The 26,998-nt window shown below is 42.4% G+C and overlaps 1 protein-coding gene across 4 annotated transcripts in view; it reads left to right on the top strand.

The window, feature by feature from the left end:
• The first annotated feature begins 322 nt into the window (after positions 1–322).
• Positions 323–26,998, top strand: part of GHR (growth hormone receptor) — a 316,411-nt gene continuing 289,735 nt past the window's right edge. For 2 of the 4 annotated variants that reach the window (XM_075184050.1, XM_075184056.1), the window contains exon 1: positions 324–642. The gene's annotated coding sequence lies outside the window, so the exon portion shown is untranslated. Of the gene's footprint in view, positions 643–797; positions 898–26,998 lie in introns of those variants that run through there. The other 2 variants (XM_075184043.1, XM_075184046.1) reach the window with 2 other exon arrangements.

Below are 26,998 nucleotides of genomic sequence, written 5' to 3'. Positions count from 1 at the left end.
TACGCTCTCAAAGTTAAGCCAGGCCAAAAGGATAATTATATATCTATATTAATTATATGTACAGTTTGTAGATAAGTAATATTATGTTCTATTTCTTATACCTAATCATTGTAGTAGGAAAAGTAAGACACATATATTTTTTTTAGTTATATATCAGGCACAGGTAAATATTTTAACTAATATTCTAAAGAGAAACCCGAAACAAAGTAGCTATGTTTATAAAAGTCTTTACAATGTTCAAGTACAGTAAATCATTGTCTTTCGTTGTGCACTACCCAATACTTTCCTCTAGAGGGAGTCTGGAAGTTCCAGCAAAGTGACACGCAGCAGGCTCCAGATTCCCCACTAGCAAAGGGCAGCAGCCAGCGCTGGCAAGAGGGAGCCGAGCCTTGTAGCCTCACCCCTCATTCCCGGAGCCCGCAGGAGTGCAGGACAAGGCAGCTCTCTCCGCCAGAAGTGAGGTCTGCTTCCTGCCCCTGCAAGCCCCAGCCTGAAAGCCTGCAGTGAACCCCAGCGCCAGGCAGAAGTCCCTCTGACAGCTGACACCGGGGGGATAGAGGATCTTGTTGATCGGAACAGAGCTGCCCCGCAGATTTCTATTGCAGCCACTAAGACCACACCAGCAACGCAGCTGTATACACGGTACGTTGGCAATGAAGCATGCACAGACCCCATCCTGTGTATAGTGTGTGGTTTGCTGCTAGTATTATCTGAAGTGTGTGAGGAGGTAGGGGGGGCGTACTGTGGAAGTGCTTTGCTGCAGTCTGGGATCTTCATGCACTTTCACATTCTCTCCTTAAGCTGTCATTATATGTTGCTAACTCTGGAGCCAGATTCTAACCAACTACTTTCAAAATAAGAACTTTTTATTGGTGTCAGGAGTGGACGCAGACACTTGTGAGTGAAGAGGCTATACTTGGATTACTCTGTCTCATGTCCCATCGTTTTCTGCAGTAAACCTACTTTTATCCATGATATTTGATTACATTGAAAACATGTTTGTAGCGATTTTTCTTACACTCTGAATTGTATGCAAAGCAATAGAAAACATTAAATGCAATAGGCATAAGAATATGCACTTAAATTATACACGTGTATTCCAGATATTCCAAATTACAGGGCTAATATTAATAATTGTGTTGTCACTGTTTATTTTATATAATAATGATACGTTTTGCAAAGTTGCTTTACTGGGCAATAATATAATGCAGATGTTTATTCCAGATATTCATCCTTAATATAGTAAATTACACCAGAGTTATTCTTTTACCATCTATTATTATTATTATTATTATTATTACATAAATATGTTCTAGAATTCTTTATAGCTGTGGATCATTGCAGTTGTTTTGCTGTAGATATTAAAACACAAATTGGAGTTTAGCACAAATATGCATGGTATAGTACGTATATTATTATACATTTCCACCCTGCTGTACAGTTTAGAAGCAAAACAAGTTTATATTAGTAAGTAAAATGTCTTGGCTTCTGCTGGGACTGGTATTATGTGTATCTGTACAGCAGTGATTGACACTGGGTCAGGTTTACACAGTGTGTAATCGCTGCAGCGTGCACACTTCTTGGCCAAATTCTGTAGACATCTGATTACTTACATCTACCTTCAGGGCTCATTCACACCTATCCTCTGCTAATGCGCTTTTTGGCCGTTATCTAATGGCTGAAACCAAAATTAAAAATAGGACGAACGGTTTCTTGTGGGCTTATTCACATCATGGCGCTCTAAAATATTAATTCAATGTTTAAAATTGTAGAGTGCTACATGAACTGTTTCCCATGCGTTATCTCACAGTACCAGCTTGTATTGGTAAAAGCAAAGCGCTCCAAAAGTGCTTGGAAAACACGGTAATAAAGCACAATTAGCATCCATCTAAAGTGTACTTAATTTTAATGTATTTTACAAGCTTCCCTGTTAACAGACTCTTAAGGTAAGCAAGATGGATTTGATTTAACTCTTTGGAGATGTGCTATACGGGAGATGTGCTATACATTATAAACTGTTATTTATCTAGACATCGATATCTTTCCTGAGTGCTATTTGTTTTGGTCTATCTATAAGGCAAGGAGTTTCTTTTTATTGATTGTTGTTACCTTATTAATGAACTTTGAGTTTTTTCCCTTTGAAGCTCTCACCATCTACATGTCGGTGTGCATGCAGCTAGACAGATCAGGAACAGAGAGTGACCAAACTTTTATAATGTTGTAGCTGGTGTGTGGTCAATGTGATTTATCACAGTGGGATTTTAATACAGTATTTCTACAAGGCATTTTTTAACAAGCACAAATTGTTGTCTCTGGTGAAGATTTTATTGTACTTTCTCGGGTTTTGTTCGATTAAAAAGATGAAGATTCTAACTGATTATGGGTACATAAGGCTCTAAGCAAGAGTTTGATTATAGTAGCAGGTTATGTGATCTGTGTGTCATAATTCACCTGTTATTGCTGACTGTCTTTATGTGTATATGACTGTGTATGGTCAGTGGTCTGTAAGGTAACTAATGATAAAGAAAGTACTTTATTTCATGCAATGAGAATTTGCATAATTAACGGTGAGTTAGTACTCCTGGAGTAATAAGTATTTCTCATCTGTAATGTTGAATTACTGGTTATTCTTGTAAATCTATGCTCTCAGTATTTAACACATTATTTGTATAGTGCTACAGGGTTTGTTAAATCACTTTAATACTGATCATTTGTTTTCAGATTCTCTCAGCCAGAAAGTTTTTCTCTGTGTATAAAGTCTTCAAGGATTCTGAACATGAATTCCTGGCTGTCAACAAGTTTTTATTTTAAATTGTGTTCTGGTATAGTTTTGGATTATTTTTTTTACAAGATGGGGAAAGCAGCATAAGTAAATTAGAGACCCCAAAAATCAATCTAAAAACCTTTAATAGAACTAATATTAGACATAATCATGTTCTTGATATAAGGTGTTCCAGGTACGTTTTGATGTATTACATACCAGAGATACACGGTTCACCCATACAGTCTTAAGCCTCCAGCGGTCCCTATGTTGACTAGTACTCTTGATTGAATCTGGCAGAAGACATTGTCCACATTTCTTCCTTGGGAGGAGCACTGACAACAGCTCCTGCCTTTTTTAACCAGCTCAGTGGTAGTCTACGAGAGAGATAATTAGAGACTGTTAGATGCTCTTCACCAGCATTGCATCACAGTAAATACGCCAGAGTTTAATTTAATATAATAAACTACATCATATGTTAAATTATCATTTTTTTTGTATTTAATTATGCGTTTCTCTGAGCATTGTCACTCAGCAGGTAGCCTAGTCTGCTTCTTTAGTACATACTGACAGACAGATGAAGCATCATGTGTAAGAGGTGTTTCTTCTGTCACTCTTTTTCATGGGGTTACCAAGAGCACCCTTTAGTGCCAAAAAGAGCTAAATGGGTAAATCATTATTACTCATTTTCTCTTACCAGGCCTTAATTAATATGTCCCACACTCCTGCTCTGGGGGGTGACTAGATACTACTGCATAGGTAGCCTAGTTAGTCTAGTGATTAGTATAAGTAGCAGTTTTTGCCTAGCTGAAGTGTAGGATATGCTCTGAGAGCTTCATCAGGAATTATTTAAACTAGCAGTTGGGGGCAGTGAACTAAACTGGAATAAAGCAATCTGCTGCCCCAACCAAGAGGTGTCGTTTTCTGCAGGCTAATAGAACAGGAAACATATCCACAGTAACAGAACACAATGCAGATCCAAAGAAAATAAACATAGCGAGAGAGATAAGCATTGAAGATAAGAATAGAAGATGCTTAAACAAAACTCTTAGAGCTTTGTGTGCAAATGCTAGGAGAAATTAAACCCCAGAACTAATGGCGATAATGAGGAGTGGAAAAAATCGGAGGAGGGGTAGCAATGTCCCTACATGGACAAAAGTATTTGGCCACACCTGTTAATTGAGGTGTTTCAATCAGACCCGTTGCCAGAGGTGTATAAAATCAAGCACCTAGCCATGTAGTCTCCATTTGCAAACATTTGTGATACAAAATGGGTAGTTCTGAAAAGCTCAGTGACTTCAAGTGTGGTACTGTGATAGGACGCCACCTGTGCAATAAGACGCTTTGTGAAATTTCATCCCTGCTGGATATTCCACGGTCAACTGTAAATAATATTATTAGAAAGTGGAAGCATTTAGGAACAACAGGAACTCAGGCATGAAGTGGAAGACCACGTAAGATCACAAAGCGGGGTCAAGGACTGCTCAGGTACATGGTGCGTAAAAGTCGCCAACGCTCTGCTGATTCCAAAGCTGAAGAGTTCCGAACTTCTACTGGCATTAATGTAAGCACAAAAACTGTGAGGCGGGACATTAATGGAATGGGTTTCCATGACCAAGCAGCTGCATGCAAGCCTCACATCACCAAGACCAGTGCCAAGCATCGGATGTAGTGGTGTAAAGCACACCGACACTAGACTGTGGAGCAGTGTTTTATGGAGTGATGAATCACGTTTCTCTGTTTGGCAGTCAGATGGGCGAGTCTGGGTTTGGCGGATGCCAAGAGAAGGTTTCCTGGCTGACTGCATCAAGCGAACTGTGAAGTTTGATGGAGGGATAATGGTATCGGGCTGTTTTTCAGGGTTTGGGCTAGGCCCCTTATCCCCAGTGAAGGACAATCTTAATGCTTCAGCATACCAAGTCATTTTGGACAGTGCTATGCTTCCAACTTTGTGGCAACAATTTGCGGAAGGCCCTTTTCTATTCCAACATGACTGTGCCCTAGTGCACAAAGCAAGGACTACAAAGACAGGATCTGATAAGTTCGGTGTGGAAGAACTTGACTGACCCACACAGAGCCCTGACCTCAACCCCATCGAACACCTTTGGGATGAACTGGAACGGAGATTGCGAGCTAGGCCTTCTCGTCCACCATCAGTGCCTGACCTCATAAATGCTCTACAGAAAGGAAGGACACAAATTCCCACAGAAACACTCCAAGATCTTGTGGAAAGCCTTCCAGGAAGAGTGGAAGCTGTTATAGCTGCAAAAGGGGGTTCAACTCCATATTAAAGTATATATATTTGAATACAGTGACATTACAGTCCCTGTTGGTGTAATGGTCAAGCGTTCGAATATTTTTGTCCATATAGTGTATGTGACAGCAAACATAAATACTTCTTTAATACAAAGTATTTAAGAAAAAAGTGAGGCCCTTTGGGTGACCAAAGAAATGGGGGAGAAGGCTATTCTTCGTACTGGGGTGATCTATAGACCACCAGGTCAGGGAGAGAAACTGGACAGGAACCTATTGCAGGATATCAATAAAATGGCATTAAAAGGAGAGGTAATAATCATGGATGTGAACGGAAGGGTCTTTTGCAAGTTCCACTAGAAGTAGGGACATTCTGAATTCCTAAAGCAAATGGGGAGGGAGCCCACTCGCAAAGACTCAATATTAGACTTAATACTTACAAATGGTGACAGCATATCTGTTGTACATGTGGGAACCTAGGATCCAGTGATCATCAAGCAGTATGATTTAGTAAAAAGAAAGAGACAGACTCATGCCACACAGAAAGAAAAGTGTTAGATTTTAGGAAGGCTGAGGAAAATGTGTAAGTGACTCTTTGGCAGAGTGGAAGAACTTGAAAGGAGTGCAGGAGAGGTGGGAAAAATTAAAAAGTACAATACTAAAAGCAACAGACCTTTGTATCAAAAGGTTTAGGAAAAGCACAAGGAAAAGGAAACCAGTGTGATTTGCAAAAGAAGTAGCAAGTATTGTGAAAGCAAAAAAGATGGTCTTTAGGAAATATAGGCAGACTCAGAATAATGAAGACAAAGTGGTGTATCTTGTTAGAGAGATGGAGGTCAAGAAGGTAATTAGATGTGCAAAGGCACAAGCTGAAGAGAAATGGCCCAGTCAGTAGGTAAATGGGACAAAACTTTTTTTAGGTATACAAGTGAAAGGAGAAAAACAGAAGGTGGGATGATAAGACTACAGACAGAGAGTGAGAGTCTTGTTGAGGGAGACAAGGTAATAGCTGATCATCTTAATTATTATTATTATCGTAGATTTGTAAGGCGCCACAGTGCTCCGCAGCGCCGTACAGTAGGGAAGACAAGGACATACATCAAACAGAACATACATAAAAAAAAGAGCAGACAAGGCAGACAAAATGAAAGGAGACATGAAAACAAAGGGTATGAAGGACCCTGCTCATTAGAGAGCTTACATTCTAATGGGAAGAGGGCACAGCTGAAACAAGAGGAGCGAGTGTGGCTCAGAGTGGAGATTGGGATCGTTGTGAGAGTGCATTAGTGTGAATAGTGTTATTGAGAATAAGGTCACCTCTAAAAAAGAGATGGGTTTTCAAAGAGGATCTAAAGGTTTGAAGGCTGTGGGAAAGTCTGATTGAGCGTGGTAGGGAATTCCATAAGTGGGGAGCAGCACGGGAGAAGCCTTATAGGCGGGAGTGAGAAGTGGTTACCAGAGAGGACTGGAAAAGAACAAAAGTGGAAGCAAGGAAGAGACAAGCAACTACCAACCAGTGAGCTTACATCAGTTGTAGTGAAATTGATGGAAACACTCTTAAAAGAAAGCTGTAGAATATCTCAAATTCAGAAACCTACAGGATCCCAAACAACATGGATTTACTGGGGGGAGATCATGTCAAACAAATCTTATTGACTTTTTTGACTGGGTGACTAAAGTAATAGATCAAGGGTTGGGGGCGTAGTTGTAGCTTTTCTAGACTTTGGTAAAGCTTTTGATACTGTCCCAAATCGCAGACTGTTAAATAAACTCGAAAGCTTGGGATTGGATTCTAAGATGGTGGAATGGATAAGATCTTGGTTGCAGGATAGAAAACAGAGAGTTATAGCATATTTACAGGAGGGAAAGTGAAGTACCAATGATCTGTACTTGGAGCAATGTTTTTTAATATTTTTTTGGATACATTGCAAATGGTATGGAAGCAAAAGTGTGCCTTTTTGCAGATGACACAAAGATATGCAACGGGGTGTATACACACCAGGGTCTTTAGTTGTTGTTGTGTACATGTGTATTTAGGTGTCAGGTTAGGTATCGGTGATGTAGAGTAGCCTGTGGTCGGAGAATGGTAAGACCAATGTCATCTGGGAGAGGCCAAAGTAGGAAGTAAGTGAGAGAATTTTAGAAGCAATAGCAAGAGAGTAGATCATTGAATAGGAAGGGAGTGAGTCATTCTACAAAGTTGTTGAGTAATTGGGAGACTGGTTCTGACCTTGTTTGTGTCCAGGAATGTGGGCAAGAGATGGCTCTGAGGGACGCAGTGTCAGAGGGGGTAAGCCAGATTTTGTGTGCAAGAAAATCGGAGGGTGGGTAACAGACAGTTGCTGTGCCCTGTCATATACAGTCCTGCCTCACTAACATAACCACATGAGTAGACAAGTCACTCACTGCCTCCCACAAGAGTCTCCTCTCAGCACACTAACACATTGTACTGCTGTGAGCATTCAGATGGTCTGATTGGCTATGGCTTGTTGAGGTTGCACAATTAAATACTGTGGATATAACTTATGAGCAACATTAGATGAGCAGGAAATAAAGTTTGGCAAAACAAAATGTAATCTAACTTTAGCCACTTGCACCTTTAAAACAAAATACTACTTTTGATAGCCTTGTTTATACTGGAAAGTAGTATTTGCCTCTGAAAGTGGGCAGCATTACACGCATTATGGAGAGTTGTAGACATCTGAGCACAACAAATATATCATGTTATACAAAAGGGTTAATAAAGTACACTAAAAGCATGTTCTCGTAAATGCGACTCATGTAGACCTACAGAAACATGCGCATATGCTCCTTAGGAGGTGTATGTTTTGTACCCGCTATAGGGCAGGTGCCAGTACGTGCTGATGATGATGACTTATCATAAACCAGGCGCATGTGCTGCTGATACAGAATCAGATGCATCTCAAAATGCGTTCAGCTCTGCATATGGGAGGAAATATCCTTTTCTTCTTTTTTAGCGTAATTTGCTGCAATAGCCCCCATGTTTTTATTTCCAGTATCTGTATATGGATATTACCCCAACTGTCCTAATTTAGCCAGGAAGTGCCTCATTCTAAGGTCTATCCTTAGCGCAGCGACTGTAGGGAGTTACGTCAAGCTAACCGATGTGAGTGGGCACTGTGTGCACCCACCTCTGGTGAGCGGCTATGCAGGGATGTATTTAGGGTGGAGGAGGAGGTTTGAGAGTAATCTCAGATGTACGAGGTGCGCCCATGGTACAAGTGGCACGACCCAAGATACTGTGACCAGGATCCCAGCGTGCCTTGAGTGTCCCCTCATTTCAAAGGGGACACTCCCTGCGTCCCTATTCCCCAAACTCATAATGTTCGTAGGTGTGATATATGTATCTGTAACCCTATGTAATAGTTTTCTGTTGAAAATATAACATTTGATGAGTATGTATAAAATATTGCTAATTTGTAGTAATTTGTAAGGAAATCACTGTTTTGTATTTAAAAGTACAAGAAATGTATATTTGGTTTGGGCTTGGACAAGAACATTCATAAGCTTATTAGACTGCTCATTAATACTATACTTATGCTGGCAAAAGTGGTCATCGCTAGGAAGTGGATGGCTCCGGAGGCCCGGACTTTGAGAAATTGGATTGATCTTGTTAATGACACAGTAGGCCATGAGAGATTTATGTACAGCATTAGGAACCTAGTTGATAAATATGAAAAGATCTGGTATAGATTGAGAACGTCCCCCCTTATGTTACAGAAGGATTGAGGGAGGTGGAGCTCTCCTAATATTGTGTTCGGGGCAGGCACCCTGCCGCTTTTACTATTAATGTCAATGTTTTTCGTATCTTTTGTCACTATTGCTGTCTTTGTCTCATTGTATGTTGTATTTTAGGCAGTTTGTATGGATTGTCTTTACTTCCTGAGGCATAATGCATTTTGATTATGTTTTTTATAATCTTATGACGCTGCTTGTGCCCCTGCGTGAGTTTAGTTTGTTATTCTAGCTTAATGTTTTTGGCTTCTTTTTGTTTGTTAAAGAAAAAAAGAAAAAATGCAGTAAAGTTTTGCTTGATTTAAAAAAAAAAAAACAAGTACAAGAAATAATTGTCAGTAAGTGCACCAGTCACCTATACATAGTTGGAGCCACTATTTTATGACATAATTACCAACTCCCGGGGGCGTGACTGGAGGGCGGGGCGAGGCCAATCGCGTCATTTGGACCCCCCTCCCCGCAAAAACGTAATTTACGTAGCGGGGGCGGGGCCAAAATGATGCGATTGGCCTCGTCCCGCCCCCTCCCGCCCTCCAAAATGGCGTGATTCTCGGTGTGAGATTGGGATGCGGGAGAAATGCCAGCTTGCCCGGGAGTCTCCCGGACTTTCCGGGAGAGTTGGCATGTATGTTTTATGAGCAGAAACAAAATTGCCTTCTGCCTCACGAACATCACTAGTCCTCAGTCAATAATAGGTAGGCTTCATTGTAATAAATGTTGGTTCAGACCCAAAATCCAGCACATGTAGGTGATGGGTGCGCTTCTACAGATTTCCATCAGGATCACTTAGCATGTTGCTGAATATTACTTCCTCATGCAGTTCAATTGAGAGCTCACCTGTAAAAATGACATTTAAAAGCAAATGAGTCTGTTGCTGGTCTGTTCACTGTTTGAAAGCATTTCTGCTGTTTTGCCGGCATCGTGTTTCACGTACTTTGAACTTGACTGTATTTAGCTTTTGTGCTAAGCGATGACATATGTTAAAAGGCGTTTATTGCAGTATAAACATGGTGTTATGTAGAAAGACATGCAATCTATACATTCAAATAAGGCGGGAGCTTTGTCTCGTAAAACAAGATCAAATTATTACTGGAAGTCTTTAGATGATAAAAATCACAGGTCTGGTATTGATGGCTTGGAATGTGGGACATGAGCCTGGCATACACTTTCAATAAATGTCTTGTTAACAGAATTTTCTGTTATTGCTTGATATAAATTGTACCAGTCAATCTGTCCTTGCAGAGTGCTCTATCTCCCGATGCATCCGAACAAGCCTCTTACAGTCTAACATTCTTGAAGCCCGCACTGTTGATTTTGAGGTGCTGAGCTTTTCATGTATACTTACAGTATCTCGCCATCCATCTGACAAGTTGTAAAGTTTTTCTAAGGAGTCTTATTTTTGAAAGATGCATAAAGCTTTTTCTGTTTGCGTTAATATAGTGATAATATTCTGTGTTCTGTATACATTGGTAATATTAACCCCCAAATGACCATGATATTTTTTCTCCACTTTGACCGAATATCCCAATATAATGTCTATAAAATATAAATGCATTTACACCACTATGTTATCGATAGAAAGCCCCATATATCCACAAAAAAAACAATATAAAATAAACCAGGGTAGACTATGAAATAAATAACTTATTCCCAGTGGCTCAGCTCCTTAGGCAATCGCTGACAAAACAAAAACGAATTCAAGAGAAAATAGATTAAAAAAAAAAAGCAGAAATAAACTTACTCTCACCATAAATAATAAAAGTATTTAGGGGTACCTGCACCTTATATGGATGGAAAATATAAAAAAGTAAAACCCTTTCTAGGATTGCTCTGGGTGTGTGAAAGAAACTATGCAACGAATCACGGAAAGTGTGTGTTTTTTCTCCACTCGGATATCCCAATATAATGTCCATAAAATATAAATACATTTACACCACGATGCTATCGATAGAAAGCCTCATATATCCACAAGGTAAAGACAATCAAGGGGATGGGGATGACCCAGGTCATGTGATCAAGGTCCGCGACCCTGGTTACGAACAGGGTTATCCAAGGTTGGAGCCAGATATGCTGCTGACTGATAGGTATTCTCGAGTTATTCGACCTGGGTTCAGTTAAAAGCAGCTCATTGGAGGGTTCAAGTTGAAAATGCAAGGCAGACACGGGTCCAGTATGAAAGGCGGCGACCCGGGATATACCCAGGACCAAAGTGAAGGGTGAATGGTTGCAACACTGGTTGAAACCATATTCATTATCCTGTGTCAGACCCGGTATTTTGGTGTGAAAGGAGTATAAGTTTATGCTTTTTTTATTTATTTATTTTTTAAATGTCTCTTGAATTTGCTTTTGTTTTGTCAGCATACACCCTGCCACTATTACACGTGATCTCATATACCCAATACTGGAACCAGAAGCTATCAGTGACAGTCAAGTTTCAGTCTGGTGTAGTAGCAGAAAGCGTATGCCAACCTTACAAGACTTAGATCAGTGTCCTGCTGAGCTTAGACTGAGATCTATGGTGCCTTATGGGGTTGGAAGGCAAGGTAAGGTAACATTTTTGGTGATCAGTTTTCAGTCACCATCATAGCAATGTGTCCCGAGGTCATCACATTGTCCAATACACATGGGTGTATTGGACAACCAGTTGGTTCTCTTTGCACAGGTTGAAAATCCAGTCAGTGCATGACAGCTATCTGTCAGTGGGCACCATAGGCCAAACAAACTTACTGGTTCTGGTCGATCAGCACTCAGGCCGAGCAACCACATTTAACCTTATTAGAGTAGATAAAGAGCTAAGATGTTTCCAAAACAGCCACATATAGTAAAATACATCACACAGCAAGACATTGCTTAATGTTCCTTTGGCATTTTTTGTATACACTCAAGTCAATTTATCCTCAAATTGTATTTTAACAGGCTTTATTTTGCTATACCCTGACCAGGGTTTTGAAACATTCTCCTCAATGCCTTATGCTGCTCATACTCATGTATATTTAGTTGACTAATTTGCTAAGTTTATCAGGTTAGTTGGTGTCTGATGTCCACCATTGATGGATGGACGTGTGTATTTATCGGTGGTTGACCAAAAAACAGGCAATTTTTGGCCTAATTTGTAAACACCCTGCGGGCCTAGTGTGTAGGTGGATATGATGGTCGGCACACATCTATTATTATGAGCTGATAATGATACCAATGTCTATTTATACAATTATGGGAAAGCACAGTTGGTAGAAAGATATGTTTCACCCCTGCTGAGGCAACACACAGGGCAGTGATCACCAACCTAAGCTTCTCCTACAAGCCCACTCCAAGCAGCAGGGTCTCGCTGCAAAGACACCTCACAAAAAAGAGTGAATGGAGCAGGCAGAAGAGTTTCCTCGCTCCTCCTGATCGGCAGCTCATGCTGACAGCTCCTCCAGCCCAAAATGCAACAGTGGAGGACAGACTTAATCAAGCTCAAGTGTAGCTGATCCGGATTAGGTAATTACCATCTAACTGCATTTTACAGCTCTGTCAGGACTTGGAATTCTAGTTTCTATATATTTTAGACTTTTTTATTGTTGTACCTCATTGTAGTTAACCAGTCCTGTTTCTTTCTCCAGCTGCACCTGTTGCCAGGCATGTAGCAGTCTGGCTTGTCCTGCAGTAAATGCCCGATAATTGTTAGGCTTCATGATGGTGCAAATTGGTAGTTCATATGAACTACAAATGTGTACCTCTTCCATTTCCTTGCGATCCTCGTTACCGAGCCCTCCTTGTCTGTACAGTGTGTAATATCAGATCCTGTGTTCCTTGCTTGCAGTGTGCGGAAAGTTCTTAATCAGTTTCTGGGTTTTCTGTCTTACACTGCAGTCTTCAGAGGTGCATGCAGTGTACAGCATTTCTCCTGTGATCCTGACCTTTTCCTGGATTCAGCCTGTATCAGCAGATGTGTAATTCTCTAGTTTCCAGTAGCCACCCTCACCAGTGGCCATTTGCTTCCAGTCTCCAGCCAACATCAACTGCTGTGGTTTTTCCATTTTCTGACTCTGTCTTACCATGCCTGTTGGTGTCACAAACTGTGTCAGCTGTGAGGGCATCTGAGGCACGTTTGCTGGATTGGCACTTGGTCTAAGACAAAGGAAACAGGAAGGGTTATTGCTATGTGTATCTTGATGATTAGTGACATCCTACAGGTGCTGGAACGCATATCTGCATCTATAACATCCGGTCAGTACAAGGATGCCTTGCCAGAATATTGAGTCTATCTGACCGACGTGCTATCTCAAACGATTATACCTACGACTGAAGGTCCGATCAGTCTGATGATTCATCCATACACACTGACACAATTTAGATTCAGATCTGTGCTCTTCATCTAGTCCTTTTTCTGGTCCTCTAGTCCAAAGAATGACAGCACAATATTCATTCATTCACTACCGTCACATTGTCACACTGATTAAAACTGCCTTGTTATAGCTATCCACATGTACTAACGAATTTCGTTAGCTTCTGTGACTGAAACGAAATATTTTGTCTCAGAACGAACAAATGAATTATTCCTTCTACAGCACTCTCTACATTTATTCACTCTGACATTCAGTGCTAACATCGGCTGAAAAGAGCCCGACTCTGTAAACTCTATGGAGATCGCCAGCATGAGTGCATACACGCTACATGATCGTTAGGTGATTGATGGGAAAATATTGAACGGTACGACCAACCAAATGAGGAGATAATCGTCCATTTGGGCAGACTTCGACCATCGTGTCACTACACACACTGACCCGACTTTCGAACGAGCGGTCGTATGTCGGCTGGTTGAGTTGATTTATTTGACAAAAACCCTGTAGTGTGTACCCAGCTTTAGCTGCCTGTCATTCTGACCCTGACCAACGCTTGCCTCTTGACCTACTTGCTCTGGTTACTTACTGCTGGTCATTATCTATGTTTGGTAATCATTTATGCCTGATTATTCTGATGTGGAGCTGATGCTGAGCCTTTAATTACCTGATTTCTTACTGTTTGCACCGCGGGTGGTCTGCTGCATTACTCTCAGAAATTGAATGTTGTAAAGAACCTTCTTGATAATGGTTTCTAATGTGAAATGAACGTTGAGCCTAGTTCCATTGATCTAGATATTAGATACTAGATATTAGATACTAGATATTGGAGGGTACTAGCCACTGGTGGTCTGATAATGCATTCATATCTGCTACAAGTCCAGACAGATGGACACTAACCTCTCGGACGTCCATGATTTCTCTCTGTTGGGATCCACATATGTGGTTACACTACTGTTCTGGCCCATGGAACTTTGTTAAAACACTGTTCTGTTTCTAAGGCAAACTGAGATTTCCTTCCTTCCGTTTCTAACCTGTGGCTCTTTCAATAGGGCCTGTTTCTTGCCTGTTGTTTTTGCCCTAAGTTTATCTGCTCTCTGCCCTTTTTTCCACGTATCTTTATCCTTTCCTCAAGCGTGTAGATCCCATGCCCTAGTAATGCCAGTTTCATGCACTAGGTGGCTTCTCAGATAAATGCCCCCTACCCAGAAATTGGCTTTGGCTCAATTATACATTGTATAGCATAATATTAAAAGGATGATCATCTTTGCATACAGTCCCAGGTATTTGGGGATTTGAGAAAGATTTGTGCACAGGTAGTATTACTGCAGGAAACACACTCCAAAGCTGATGCTAATACTATAATATTTTCCCCACACTTTTCAAAGTGGTGGACAAGTAATAGTCCGGTGGACAAGTAAAAGTTATGTAGCAATATTTTCCTATAGGTCTCTGGCTTTTAATTTTAGAGAGGTACCTCGGGGTGGTGAGGATAGGTACTTATTTGTTGGACTGGGTACTATACAATGATGCTGGAAATCCTGACACTACTTACTCCGGCAGAATTACAGTGAAGACCGCATCGCCGACTCACTGAAAACACAGGCAGCTTGAAAGGCAGACCACTAAATTGCGTCAGAATGAAGAGACACATTGTCATCCGAGCTCTTAAGGTACTAATTTAAGCAGGCGCCGCCTGTACAAGGTGATTTACTAAGCCATGTACATTTTACAGGTGGTGCCTCCTTAAATTAGCACCTTAAGGGGCATATTCAATTGTTGCGGTCTTCCGCGGCGTTAAAACTACTACCGTTATTACGGTAATAGTTAGCTGGATTTCAGCTTGCGGCTCAGGGAGCTGCGAGCTGAAATCCAGTGAGAAAACTACCGTAATAACGTTTTTTTACGCGCACTATTACCGTAATAACGGTAATAATGCGCGCGCTGCTGAGCTCGGATAACAGTGTGCCTCTTCAATGTGTCGTCATCGGACGCTGCTGGGCTCTTTAGCTGCCGCAATTTAGTGAAGTCTGTCTTTCGAGCTGCCTGTGTTTCCAGTGAGTCGGCAATGCGGTCTTCGCTGTAATGCTGCTAGGGTAAGTAGTATTGGAATTCCAGCGTAGTAAAAGTGAGTACCACCGTATTTGTCAAGAGTTAGCTAGATTAACCCTGTCATTACTAATTGTCAGCAAATCTTCCAGGCTACCTTGAGTGATAGATGTCGCTCAGTCTCTCTGATCTCCTGAAATTGCTCTCAACTGTCTGAATAACCAAGGTCCCTGATGGTCGATCTCAGAGAACGATGACTTTGTGGATCCTCGCCCATCTTTTTTATTATATGCAACTCGCTAACTTCCTCAGAAACCCTGGTTCCCCATCTTTGTAAAGGCTAAGAGAAGAAATAGGGATCAACCCTGCCTGGTAAGCAGTGACTGAGAATGGTGCATATGATCTTTGCCTCAGTGGTTACTAGCAGATCCCAACAGTGTAACAACAAGCTCTTTAATACCCCCTCCCAACTTATAATGCAGAAATGCCAGAAAATTGTATGTACCTCTTTTTCTACCCTCTCACCACTACCACTTCTCTTCCCTGTTTTTTGCCTTTCTCTTTCTTTCTTTTTTTTTAGTCATGTGATTTAAATACAAGAATACAAAAGTAAGAAAAATGTAAAATATTAGGACGTGCAATGATCTACTGATCAACCTTGCATTCCCCCAGGCTATTGATAGATCGAGCCGTCCATCCGTATCCCATTTTCACTTTTACTAAGCCTTATGAGAGAGGCACGGATGTCATCCCTCTTCCGGGCTGCGAGCACCCAGTGTGATTGACCCTCATTGAAGGCGAGGGAGTGCAACACTACTCCAAAAGTGAATTATTCTTTTACAATGGGAGTGTCCCATGAAAAGGCATACTGGTAAATTTATGCTTGTGACCTATGCAAATAAAGCCCCCTCCTTCAGAGACGCCCCTGGGGAATCACACAGCCTTTCCATAGATCCCTGATCGTATCCACTGATGTTCATTTTTGATTGGAACAACATTATAAGGTTTTGGTCTGAGGAATTTTATATTTTCTTTTTACTTTATTCAATGCAGAGTTCAGGTGTCTGTAGCTCGTCTGTGAATTCTCTTCAAACTAATGTAATCAACCCATGTCGGCGCCCCACAAAAAGAAATACTGTGTATCTGATGTATAAACTTTGTCTTGGCAGCCGTGCAAAAATCTGCCCTATAGTTTCCTTTCTGCAACTATAGGAGAAATTCTCATCTCCTGAACTCAAAATTATTGGGCCTGATTCATTAATTGACTCATTTGCTGGCTTTTATGAACAAGCTCATGAATTTGCAGTCCAAGATGGTGTTGTATGCAGTTTCGTTTATAACGTGGGAAGAGTAGGGTCGACATACTTTCCTAGTCTCTCGGAATGTTCGGGAGATTCCGGAATTTCCAATCCTGGGGAGGTGGGGCTTAATGATGAAAGTCTCCTCATTAAGCCCCACCTTCAGCTCCCTACTCTCCCCCCCACCCCCTTCTGTCCCATCTTCCCTCTCCGCTTCCGACTTTGCCACCTATTTCTCTTCCAAAATTGAGGCCATCAGACTGAACATCTCCTCCTCCCCTTCTCCCGGCTCCCTCTTTGCTTCACCTCCCATCAACACCCATCTCTGGTGCTCCTTCTGCCCTGCAACAGGTGAAGAAGTTCGCTCTCTCATTCTTTCCTCTCCACCCTCTACCTGCCCTCTTGATCCCATCCCCTCTCACCTCCTTTGCTCTCTTTCTCCCACTTCCTGCTCTTACCTGGCACACCTTTTCAACCTATCACTCTCCTCTATCACTCCTACTCATTTAAACATGCTTTCATCTCTCCTATCCTCAAGAAACCCAATCTCGACCCACATCTCTTGCCAATTATCGCCCTATCTCTCTTCTCCCCTATGCCTCAAAACTACTTGAGCGGATTGTCTGCAGCCGCCTAACCAGGCACCTCTCGGACAATTCCCTCCTTGACCCTCTCCAATCCGGCTACCGCCCCCTCCACTCTACCAAAACTGCCCTGGCCAAGGTTACTAATGCTCTCCTATCAGCCAAATCCAAGGGTCACTTCTCCCTACTCATCCTCCTTGACCTCTCCGCAGCCTCTGACACCGTGTACCACCCCCTCCTGCTGCAAACTCTTCTCTCTCGGCCTCTCTGGTTCTGTCCACGCCTGGTTCACCTCATACCTCGCTAACCGCTCCTTCTATGTATCCACGTCTGGCTCTTCCTCCTCCCCCTACCCTCTCACTGTAGGAGTCCCACAGGGCTCCGTTATCGGCCCTCTACTCTTTTCGCTCTATACTTCCTCCCTTGGTGCTCTCATCTCCTCCTTTGGCCTTCAGTATTACCTTTATGCTGACGACATTCAACTCTACGGGGGGTATTCAATTGACGGCGTGATCGCCAAAAATCGAGCGCTCGAAAAATATTACCGTTAATACGGTAATCTGCGCGTAAAAACCGTTAATACAGTAATCTACTCGCTGGATTTCAGCTCGCAGCTCGGGGAGCTGCGAGCTGAAATTCAGCGAGTAATAACCGTATTAAGAGTGATATTTTTCGAGCGCTCGATTTTCGCCGATCACGCCGTCATTTGAAAACCCCCCTACATTTCTTCACCTGATCTTTCCTCCACCCTCCTCGCTCAGGTATCTGACTGCCTCTCCACCATCTCCTCCTGGATGTCGGAGCGCTTTCTCAAAATCAACATTTCCAAAACTGAACTCATTGTCTTTCCTCCTCCAGCCTCCCACCCCACCATGACCTCTCCATTGTTGTTAACAACACCACCATCTCCTCTGTCACCCAACTCCGCTGCTTGGGTGTCACCCTTGACTCCTCTCTCTCTTTTGCCCCCCACATTTATTCCCTTGCCCAAGCCTGTCGCTTCCAACTACGCAACATCGCCCGCATCCGTCCCTTTCTCTCTCAGGAGGCCACCAAAACCATCATCCACGCACTCATCATCTCACGCCTCGATTATTGTAACCTCCTCCTCAGCGGCCTCCCCCACTCCCGTCTCTCCCCCCTCTGCTCTATACTCAATGCGGCCGCAAGACTCATCTACCTCTCACGCCACTCCTCCTCTGCCTCCCCTCTCTGCCTTGCCCTACACTGGCTCCCCTTCCCCTACAGAATTCTTTTCAAACTCCTCACCACCACTTACAAGGCTCTCTCCCACTCTACTGCCCCTTATATCTCTAACCTCCTCTCCATTCACACTCCCGCCGCTCCCTGCATTCGGCCAATGACCGCCGACTCTCCTCCACTCTGATCACCTCTTCCCATTCCAGAATCCAGGACTTTTCCAGTGCAGCCCCCCTTCACTGGAATGACCACCCTACCTCTATCCACCTCTCTCCTACTCTGTGCTCCTTCAAACGTGCACTCAAAACTCACCTCTTTCTCAAAGCCTACCAACCATCCACTTAACCCCCATCTCCTCCGCTCATTCTCCCCTCTCTCCTATTGCCTCAACTGGCTCCTCTTGTGCCTTGTCTGTTTAACCATCCCTTAGGATGTAAGCTCGCATGAGCAGGGCCCTCTTCCCTCCTGTCTCCTTACCCGTTCTTCTGCTCCGTGTTTATTGCATCAGCCTGCCTGGAGTCTCTGAAGTATTGGTACTTTTTGTTTATTGTTCTGTACTGTTATACCCTGTATAGTCTACTGTTTGTACTATGTGCGGCGCTGTAGAAGCCTTGTGGCGCCTAACAAATAAATGATAATAATAATAATTAAGCCCCACCCCTGCAGCACAATGCCGCAAATTGTTCTGAGGGCGGAGTTACAGTGATGCGTCACCATGCCCCCCCACATTTTCCACCTGACCTCCCCTCCTAGGCAAGTATGAGGGTGGATAGTTTTTTACTTAGTGTGGATTTAGTGCATGATGGGTCCTACTTTTGCACACACATGCAAATAGGAGATTTTGTTTTGCATGAAAAGAAACATGAAAAAATGAGTCACAATATCTTCTCACTCTTATAATTAATTTATATTTTACTTATATTTTTATTATTATCAGGTAGAGGGGACTTTATTGCAGTATATAATAGCCAAATGTAAGAAAATACAACATTCCTTGATCCTCCTTGGCTTACCGCTGCAGAAACTAACTGGGCCTGATTCATTAAGGATCTTAACTTGAGAAACTTCTTATTTCAGTCTCCTGGACAAAACCATGTTACAATGCAAGGGGTGCAAATTAGTATTCTGTTTTGCTCATAAGTTAAATACTGACTGTTTTTTCATGTAGCACACAAATACTTGATAGCTTATTTGTACACTGACATTTAAAGTTGATATTTGTGTGCTACATGGTGAAGCTCTACCATGCAAAGCACGGGATGCCTGTTTAACAAGGACAAGTACCTCCAATCGCCATGATGGTGATTGCCTGGGGTCAGAAGAAGACTTTATTAGTCATAAAGCTTTTTTTCTTTTTTTTTTTTTTTCTTTTACAGTTTTTTTTTTACTTGTTTTTTATTTTTTTTGTACAAATCTGGAAGTGGAAGCCCAATTCCATCATCATTATCATTTATTTATATAGCGCCAGCAAATTCCGTAGCGCTTTACAATTGGGAACAAACATTAATACGACAATACTGGGTAATACATAGAGACAGAGAGGCAAGAGAACCCTGCTCGCAAGCTTACAATCTATGGGACAATGGGAGTTTGAAACACAAGTGCACGTGCTACATCTTATTGCACATTGGACCAGCTAGAATGCAAAGGTAAAAGTATTGAGTGGGCTGTGTGTGTACCAGTGTTGGTCAGAGGGTTGTTGTCTTGTGTTAGCTGTGTAGAGGATGGTAATAGGGAAGATTAAGATGGTGGTTGAGGAATATCATAAGCTTGTCTAAAGAGGTGGGTTTTCAGAGAACGCTTGAAGATTTAAAGACTAGAGGAAAGTCTTACTGTGCGTGGGAGGGAATTCCACAAAGTGGGTGCAGCCCGAAAAAAGTCCTGTAACCGAGAATGGGAGGATGTGATGAGAGTGGAAGAGAGACGCAGATCTTGTGCAGAACGGAGGTGTCGAGTAGTAAGATATTTTAAGACAAGTGAGGAGATGTATGTCGGTGCAATTTTGTTGACGCCTTATATGTTAGTAGAAGAATTTTATATTGGATTCGCTGAAATACAGGCAGCCAATGTAGAGACTGACAGAGTGGCTCAGCAGAGGAAGAACGGTTTGCAAGGAAAATCAGTCTGGCCGCTGCGTGCATAATAGATTGTAAAGGTTCAAGTCTGACTTTGGGAAGACCAGTAAGGAGGGAATTGCAATAATTCCAGGCTTTTAGTTCCAGTGCGCATCTGCAGTTTGACCCCAAAGTGGTTGGGAAAGCAGCAAGAGTACTCTTACCGCTGCAAGCCAGTATCACTGGAAGCTGAGAATTGCCGAAAGAAGATTATCAGCCAATCTATTACAAATATTGGGGATCCGTAATCTTAAAAAGAACAACTGGGACATTCATTCACCCAAAGTTTGCTTAGTCTATAAAAATCTATCCCATATTAGGTCCCAAAACAATTTAAAACAGTTATAGGGACCTTATTTGATTTGAAAGTTAAAGATTTTGGATTGGGGGGAGGACTACTTAGAAAACTGCATCACATAGGAGTCCTTCCATACAGTCTGAGCCTGATTCATAGATAACGCACGTAAATGGGGCATTAGTATGTCCGAATTCAACAAGGAGTTGATCTGAAGAAACGTCTCTTGTTGAATACGGGTCTAGGTACTCTCTCGTCTAACAGACAACACACTTTTTAGTTGTTTTAGACATACTTGAAAACTCTCCAGAAATGTCTGGGAGACTCCCGAATTCCGGGTTGGTCTCCTGGAGAGTGGACATCCTCCTGTATCTGCCCACTTCCTAGTGAAGTGGGCAGGATTTGGAGCCTACATGACGCGATTCTCAGGGAATCTCTTCATTATGGCCTGCCCCCCCAGGTAAAATTATGTGTTTGCATCATTGCGTCGTCAGGGCGGGGCCAAAAATTACGCGATTTGCCTAACCCCACCCCCACACACCCGTCTCTCCCCTGGATCTCCCAGAGGCCAACATTTCAGTTGCCAAGTATGTTTTCGGAATATGCAATTCATAGAATAAAAAATTTCACTAGATGGTACCTGTTAACAATATAGTCATTAATGATAAAACATTTTTTAAGAAAGGCTTGACATGCCCTTGTACATTGACAACGTGCTTACGGCCATTTTCACCCCTGTTCCACCAATGAAAGCATAGGTTGTTATAAGGGTCCTTCGCGTTTGAGGATTAATTGGATGTTGATGCGTTCACTTTCACATTGTCAGATTCTGGGCATGCGTAGAGCAATTATACGCATAATGCGGCACGTATCTGCGTTTACGGTCCTTGGTGAATCAGGCCCACTATGATTTTCTCCAACTTATTTTTCAACAAATTGGCCTGATTTGAACAGTAGAGGGTAAATGTATCAAGCTGAGAGTTTTCTGGCGTCTTTGAAAAACCAATCAGATTCTAGCTATTATTTATTTAGTACATTGTACAAAATGATAGCTAGAATCTGATTGGTGGCTATAGGCAACATTTCCAGTCTTCAAACCCGCCGGAAAACTCTCAGCTTGATACATTTACCCATAGATATAAAAACACCTTGAAAGGTTGATTTCACCCAAAATATGCACTTGATATCACTAAAGCCTGTTGCATGTCAGTGATGACTCTGATTCCTAGTGTTTTAACAGCTTTGGTTGTAAAGTGATCTGACAAAATGGCTGCCTCCACAAAGTACCTCAGTGATGTCACAGATTTCTAGTGAATCGCTGGGCTGCAATCTCATTGAGTTCAGCGCACAAAATGGCTGCCCGGTGGTGAGTAGGCCACATATACACTTTAATTGTTTTCATTGATATATTTTTTAAAAAAAATATTGCAGCAGTTTTATTAGTTCGTACGGTGTGACGATACGATCATGTGGAAAAGTATTGTAACCTTAGGATATGCATTTCTGACAGAAACAGATTGCATTATTTTATGCATAAAGCACCCTTGTCGTAGAATAAATAAAAGGCAAATGGAAGCTGAAATAGAATGTATTATACGGCTAAGATCAGACAAAGTAAGGGGTAAATTATCCTTCAGAGTGTGGTGATATCATCTTTCATACAGGCTGTTTGTTATCATAAATATAATCTTGTAGTCATTGCTGTGAGACGTTTTACAGGTATACTTTAAATCCTATAAAAGGATGGCCCTAATGAAAAAAATAAACTATGCAAATAATATGTTTACTTTCAGACCAGTATTATATAGATGAAAGCAATTTAGAGTATGTGAAGTTGCAGGTTACAAGTAGGGATGTGCATTGGCCACTTTTGGTGTCTCGTGTTTTGGGTTCGGATTTGCTTGATGTTTTGGGTTCGGATTTGTTTCGCAAAACACCTGTCGAAAGGTTTTGGTACGGATTTAAGGTTTTGGATTCAGATTTATTTTGAAAAAAGCATGAAGAGTTCCAAAATCAAGTTTTTGGGCTTATTTTCACTCCTACGCTATTATTAACCTCAATAACATTCAATAACAATCATTTCCACTAATTTCCAGTCTATTCTGAATACCCTCACACCTCACAATATTGTTTTTAGTCCAAAACGTTTCACCGAGGTAGCTTTCTGGACTGCATAGTGGAGTGGTCCCGGTACCCAATTTGGTACCGGGGCCACAATATATCACCCTCAACTGGTCTCAATTCCACCAAAAAAGTATCTGGACTGCGTAGTGGAGTGGTCCCCACAATATAAAAAAACACTCAACTGGTCTGAATGCCACCAAAAAAGTATCTGGACTGCGTAGTGGAGTGGTCCCCAAAATATAATAAAAAATCCCTCAACTGGTCTGAATTCCACCAAAAAAGTATCTGGACTGCGTAGTGGAGTGGTCCCCACAATATAATAAAAAAACCCTCAACTGGTCTGAATTCCACCAAACAAGTATCTGGACTGCGTAGTGGAGTGGCCCCGGTACCCAATTTGGTACCGGGGCCACAATATAATAATAAAACCCTCAACTGGTCTGAATTCCAGTGCACAGATGGCGGACACCGGATGGACGTCTAAAACCAACATAGCAGTTAAGGGCGCAGTTCCTCTTTTTTGTGACTGCACAAACAATTAACGTAGTAATAGAAATGACAGTTTTGTTTTTTTTTTAAATAGAGAAAGAAAGAAAGAAGGTAGTAATAGAAATGGCAGTTATTCGAATCCCCAGGAGAGTCTAAGTGGGGTGAGCCACAGAGAGATTATTTCCCTCAGTTTCTCTAACAGGTTGTCAGTGTTGTGCCTCTTCTTAAAACCTGTGATACATAACTACACACACTCGGCAAAGCTTTTACAAATTATCTGCAGCACAGGAGAGTACCACTGGACTGTACTTTAATAGCAGTACCTATTATTTTTGGGTACAGCAACAGTGAATGATCGTAGTTAGACTTTTAAATAGCAGTACAAGCTAGATTTTTTAAAATTTTGTAATATTCTTTTCCAATTATTTTTGGAAATTTTTTTATTTTTTTATTTTTTTTTTAAATCCAGAAAGAAAGAAGGTAGCAATAGAAATGGCAGTTCCTCTTTTTTGGAACTGCACAAACAGTGTTGAAAATGAAGGTGGAGCTGGTGGCATGTCACGGTCCTCTTCAGATGACAATCTCCTGACCAGCAGGTCTTTGCACCGCTGTAGACTTGTGTCCGCCGGAAACAGAGACACAACATACGCTTTAAACCGAGGATCGAGAACGGTGGGCAGAATGTAATCCTCTGACTTTAAAAGACTGACCACCCTCGGATCCTGGCAAAGCGTACGAAGGGCTTCATCCACAAGAGCTACATGCTTGGTGGAATCGCAATGGTGTACCAGCTCCTCCCTCACTTTCTCCAGCTGCTTCTGCAAAAGCCTGATCAGGGGAATCACCTGACTCAAGCTGGCAGTGTCGGAACTGACTTCTCGTGTGGCAAGTTCAAATGGCTGCAGAACCTTGCACAACACGGAAATCATTCTCCAGTGTGCTTGACTCAGGCGCATCCCCACTCCTTTTCCTATGTCGTAGGTGGCTGTGTAGGCTTGAATGGCCTTTTGATGCTCCTCCATCCTCTGCAGCATATAGAGGGTGGAGTTCTAGCACGTCACTACCTCTTGTTAATTTAGATTGCAAGGCTTGTAAATACTTTGAAGATAAAAAAAACAGGCTGCACAGACTGTGGAGCTAGAAAGTGAAATTAAATGGACCACGTTACTTTAGTGGCTATCTATGCCCCCCCCCCCCCCCCCCGCCCTACACTTGTAGTTGAATATAAAAAAAGCAGCCTGCATAGACTGTAGAGCTAGAAATTCAAATATACAAAGAAATGGACAAAGGCAGTTTAGTATCTGTCTGCATCAGATCCCCTCTCCACTAGGAGTAAAATAGAAAACTATTCAGCCGTTATATAATCTAGAATATAAATAGAAATTGAGAAAGGCAATTTGGTATCTGTCTGCATCATAATCATCAACATCCTCCTCAGCGCCAGCTACATCAATATCCTCCTCCCGGTGTACAACATTCACACCTTCATTAGCCAAATCTGTAACTGGACTGTGGGTGATCCTTCCAGCATATGCAGAGGGCGTGCTGCAAATGGTGGAAGGAGCCACCTCTTCCCGTACAGTGATGGGAAGGTCAGGCTTCGCAACCACCAACACCCTTGGACTCGCCTTGGGGATTTGTGATAATTTCTCTTTAGAAGGCAGAGTTGTTTGCTGTGTTGTTGCTGACAGCATAACTCTCTTAAATTTTTTGTAGGGGGGGGAGGAGGGCTTAGTTCCTTGGGTGAAGCTGAACCACTAGTCATGAACACGGGCCAGAGCCTAATCTGTTCATTGCTACTGCGTGTAGTAAATGGCATATTGGCAACTTTACGTTTCTCCTCAGATGATTTTAAGTTTCTCTTTTTGCTACTTTTACTGAACTTGGGCTTTTTGGATTTTACATGCCCTGTACTAGGAGATTAGGCATCGGGCTTGCCAGACGAGGTTGATGGCATTTCATCGTCTATGTCATGACTAGTGGCAGCAGCTTTAGCATTAGGAGGAAGTGGGTCTTGATCTTTCCCTACTTTATCCTCCAAATTTTTGTTCTGCGTTATATGTAGCACAAGAGAGTGCAAAGCCTTTAAAAATTATATGCGGCACAGGAGAGTACCACTGGACTGGAGTTATACAGCAGTACCACTGGACTTATACTGCAGAATCAGTGAAATTTGTAATATTGCAGTAACAACAATGGATTTATACTGCAGAATGAGTGAACTTTGTAATATGGCAGTACCAATGGACTTATACTGCAGAATGAGTGAACTTTGTAATATGGCAGTACCACTGGACTTATACTGCAGAATGAGTGAACTTTGTAATATTGCAGTACCAATGGACTTATACTGCAGAATGAGTGAGCTTTGTAATATAGCAGTACCACTAGACTTATACTGTTGAATCAGTGAACTTTGTAATATAGCAGTACCAATGGACTTATACTGCAGGATTGTTTTGGGATATTTTTTTTATTTTTTTTATAATTACTTTTTTTGAATTTTTTTATAATTTGGGAATAATGGGGAAATAACAATGCCCTTAGAAGGACAGAGCACAGGACACAGCACCACTGGACTGAACAGGACACAGCACAGGACCCAGCAGCACCACTGAACTCAGAAGGACAGAGCACAGGACACTGCACCACTGGACTGAACAGGACACAGCACAGGACCCAGCAGCACCACTGAACTCAGAAGGACAGTGCACAGGACACAGCACCACTGGACTGAACAGGACACAGCCTAGGACCCAGCAGCACCACTGAACTCAGAAGGACAGAGCACAGGACACAGCACCACTGGACTGAACAGGACACAGCACAGGACCCAGCAGCACCACTGAACTCAGAAGGACAGAGCACAGGACACTGCACCACTGGACTGAACAGGACACAGCACAGGACCCAGCAGCACCACTGAACTCAGAAGGACAGTGCACAGGACACAGCACCACTGGACTGAACAGGACACAGCCTAGGACCCAGCAGCACCACTGAACTCAGAAGGACAGAGCACAGGACACAGCACCACTGGACTAAGCAGAACACAGAGCACAGCACAGAACTGAACAGCACGAGATATAGCAGGACAGAGGACCACCTAACACACCCTCCCTCTACCCTGATCAATGCCCGAGTGAAGATGGCGGCGACTAGCGGGGAATTTATAGGATCCGAGTATCGCAAGATCCGACAGCGGGATTATGACTCAGAGCCTCGGTTTCAGTTTTGCAATTGGCGGGAATACCCGGATCTGTCTCGGATCCGGCTCGGATCGGCAACGTTCGGGTGGGCTCGGATTTCAGAAATCCGAGTGCGCTCATCTCTAGTTACAAGGTTACAAATCTTACAATATTTTTGTTAAACACTGTGGCTATAAAAAGTATGCACTCACTTACTGAGATTGCATGTGTTCATAAACTGATCAGCTTGTCCATGCATACTCATATCCCCGCGGACCGAACCGGCAAATCAGTGCGTTAACCCTTAGTGGTCCAGGCTTGGGTCGCCGAGGCAGGTGAGCACCGAGAGCAAGATTTTATTGATAAATTATGGCAATTGAAGATTTTCTGAGATTCAGCCCTATCACGACATATGTTGATAAATAGACCTATCTGTTTAGAAGGCTGGGATCCCAAGTCAGTAACATTTGGCCGGATTCAGAGTGAGATCTACGCCCCTTTGCGTAGTGTATCTTGGTGTTTGTTCACACTGCGTATGATCAGAAAGTAAATGCTGTATAGACCT

Source organism: Mixophyes fleayi, chromosome 1, assembly GCF_038048845.1.
Source record: "Mixophyes fleayi isolate aMixFle1 chromosome 1, aMixFle1.hap1, whole genome shotgun sequence".
NCBI classification, from domain to species: Eukaryota; Metazoa; Chordata; class Amphibia; order Anura; family Limnodynastidae; genus Mixophyes; species Mixophyes fleayi.
This window is presented reverse-complemented; position numbering and strand designations above follow the sequence as displayed.